Genomic DNA, 3,737 nt, shown 5'->3' with positions numbered 1-3,737 from the left:
CACAGAAAATTAAATTGCTCACAAACACATTCGATAATTTTTTTAAAAAATATTCTCTTTATATACTATACCGTATGCTAGGTGAACAGTGTTTCTTGTATCATCCATCAGAGCAGATATATTCTAGTTTTCCTTCCATTTCTCCAACATTGCAATTGTTTCTTCAAAAATAAGGGATTCACCATGGATGCGTAATCTGCTGCTGTCAGAGGTAGCAAGGATACGTTTGTGGGCTGTAATGGACTGCTGCTGAAGGATTTCCTGCCTGGTTAACTTGTATAAGGGTCATCTCAAATAAGCAAGCCTTTTTTCTGATCTATTGATAATTAATATTCCAAGCTTTCCAGAGAAGGACAATCTTTCTATAGTGAAATAATGCCCCCCTCACCTAAATGAACACACATATTCCCTTCATCTTGTATAAGCAGAATTTTTCAGAGATATTGTCCAGTGGCCAACTATCATTCTCTTGGTTACCAAACTTTCAACAGTGAAAAACACAAGAAGTTAAAATGAGCATATATATACTTCACTAAACAACTATGGAATTAATGAACCTTACATGTTGTTTCCAATTGATGGGTGGAGTGTTTGGCTTATATTGGTGTTGTTGGCATCCTTCTGTCTCAGGAGACAATGCAGTGTGCCTCCAGGGGTGAAGTCAAATAGCTGGAGAATCACAGCACCTGGTGTGGCTGCAGATTCCTATAACTCGTAACTGCTGCCTCCTGCATTGCTTTTGCTGTGTTAGCACTTAAGTGACCTCTTCGCCTCTCCAAACAGTAGCCACTGGATGCAGGATTCCCCCCCCCCCCCGTTTTGTAATACTTGCTTGCAAACTGCTTAAAAGTGACACCTTAACCATGCAATTAATTGAGGTTTATTTAGAATGTATTCTGTAACATTTCAACTTGGTTGGTAACAGTATTTCGTATGCATCAGTATATCCAAGCAGCATGTTACTGAACCACACTCCTCCAAATTTCTCAGAGTAATAGTGGGTTCGACCTGATTTTATATTATTTTAACTCTTGTGCTTCTTTAAAACATCCATGCCAACATTAGCTCCACAGCCTGTAAAAAGGATAAAACAATACAACAAAGGTCTCTTAAATGTACTTATTTTTAAGAATTATGGCATTACTCACATTTTATTAATGTTGGCTATGAAATGCCTTTTTTTAAGAGTATTTTTCTCTTCTTGCTTAAAACATGAATTAAAATCTCATTACTGCTTCTATTTCACCATAATTTGTCTTTTAAGGTTGACAACTGGATGATATCCCACAGCATGAGTTAAGCAAATGTGTTATACAAATACTAATTGGCTCTAATAGAAGGTGCCCTGAGGAAATAATGTGTTTACAGTCACTTTCAAATATCGTAACACCCATGAAGTTGCTCAGGTAAGATTCATGATTAAGGAGTGGGGTGGAAAAGGAAATTTCTGAAATTATGGAATACCTACGATAGAGGATATGATTACATCAAAAGGCCGTAGGCTCAATCCCCAGCAACTCCAGGTAGGGCTGATATACCTGAAACCCTGGGGAGCCACTGCTAGCCATTGTTGACAATTGTTGAGCTAGCAGGACTAAGGCAGCTTCCTACATCTGTGTACGTTTAGAAAATGTAATCTTAATAACTGAATATGCCAATTACTGTTTCACCAGCAAAGCATGTACCGTATTTTTCACCCTATAGGGCGCACCGGCCCATAGGGCGCACCTAGTTTTTTTTTTGGGGGGGGGGAATAAAGAAAAAAAAATATTCCCCCCCCCCAGGCGTGGGGCTGGGGCGGGGGAAGCCCAAGCTTCTCCAGCCCCCAGAACAGGCTGCTATCTGCAAGCCTTGGGAGCCCGGCGGGAACTCCCGCCGGGCTCTCCAGGCTTGCAGATATATGCCCGAAGCCCAGGGTGCGAGAGGAGTCGGTGTGCACCGACCCCTCTCGCTCTCCAGGCTTCAGCGAAAGCCTGCATTCGCCCCATAGGACGCACACACATTTCCCCTTCATTTTTGGAAGGGAAAAAGTGCGTCCTATAGGGCAAAAAATACGGTATATTTTGTTTTAACTAGAATTTTTTCAAACACTTAAGTAGCTATCATACTACTTATTTTAACTTTTACCATGAACATTATCTAACACAATTTATTTATATATACAGTTGTTCCTTGGATGGATTCCATTCGACTTCCAAAACATTCAAAAACCAAATCGCAGCTTCTGATTGACTGCAGGAAGCTCCTACAGCCAGTCAGAAGCTGCGGAAGCCCCATTGGACATTTGGGTTCCAGAAGAACGTTCGCTAACTGGAACAATCACTTCCAGGTTTGGGAGCCAAAAACGTTCAAGTTTCAGGGCGTTTGAAAACCAAGGTACGACTGTATATAAAAAAAAAACCTTTGCCAATATTTAGGAGGAAATGAATTGTTTACATTGCTCCCACATAAAAAAAAACACCAATATTTTTTTACCTGTACTTTAAAGCCATTAAAACCCAAGCAGAGGATGCCTATTTCATAGCACAGTATTTTAACCAACAGTCTATGTCAGCAGTAGTCCATTTGAAAACAACAACACCCTGTTATTAAAATTAGATTTTAAGACAGCAACACCAAGAAATGAGTTATGCAAGTTTTAGATATCACATCAGACTTTCATTTTATGCAACTAACTATATTTCACAACTAACATTGTACAAAATAGATAGTACCATTGTGCCTGTAGAAGTACTGCAGTTAAAAACAGAAATAAAATACAATACTACAAGAAACCAGCAAACATCACAATTGTCAGGGGCTACAAAATTCCATTGTTCTAGCTGAAATGATATTAAGCATACGTATTTAATATTTTGGGGTTAGATTTACTACCAAAGATCCCATCTAATTTTTCACATTGGTTCACAAAATAAATATTTTCAATTAATGATGGTTTCCCCTGTAACAATACTCCAATGGATTTTGTACCAAATCTGATCCAACAACAATAAAAACGCTAACAACCTAATCCTATGTATATCTTCTCAGAAGTAACTTCCACTGAGCTGAAATGGGCTTACTCCCAGCTAAGTGTGCACAGGATTACATCTTAAAATATGCCAGACATCCTCTTGTAACTTTGTTCTTCCAGGACACTTACTGCTGTAAGCCCCAAAGTAAAGCAATATATGGGGTGGGAGTTTTTGCTGTTGAATCAGTCTATTAAGCTTTTGCAGATGCAGAGCCCTGAGCACGTTTGGAGAGGTACAAGCTAGGATGTTTTCACAACTGATGCTAAAACACCTTCACCTTTGTAAAGTGCAATTCTAAGTATGTTTACTCCAAAGTAAATTCCACTCAATATAATGGTCCTTACTCCTTAATAAGTGTGTTTAGGACTACAGTCTCAGATAAGTATAAATGCTCAAGATTGTGCTCATGGGTTTTAATCCTATAAATACTTACCTGGGAGTAAGTCCCATTGAATTCAGTGGGACATGTCTAAGTTGACATGCACAGGATCCCACTGTCAATTTATAACGCATCACTTCCAAATAGTTAGTACGCCATACAAGTGGGAAAGAATCAGAATGTACATTGTCATCAGTGGATGTCCATTTGATGGGCAAAGTCATGAATAAAAACACCCTTAGAATTACAAACCATGTCCCCTCCCATTCTACAGTTCTAATGCAAGATTAATTAATTTGTGCACCAAAACATTTAACTGATTGTAAACAAAATGGCAAAACCTA

Source organism: Podarcis erhardii (assembly GCF_964252035.2).
Source record: "Podarcis erhardii genome assembly, chromosome: 10".
NCBI classification, from domain to species: Eukaryota; Metazoa; Chordata; class Lepidosauria; order Squamata; family Lacertidae; genus Podarcis; species Podarcis erhardii.
Note: the sequence above shows the minus strand (reverse complement) of the source record.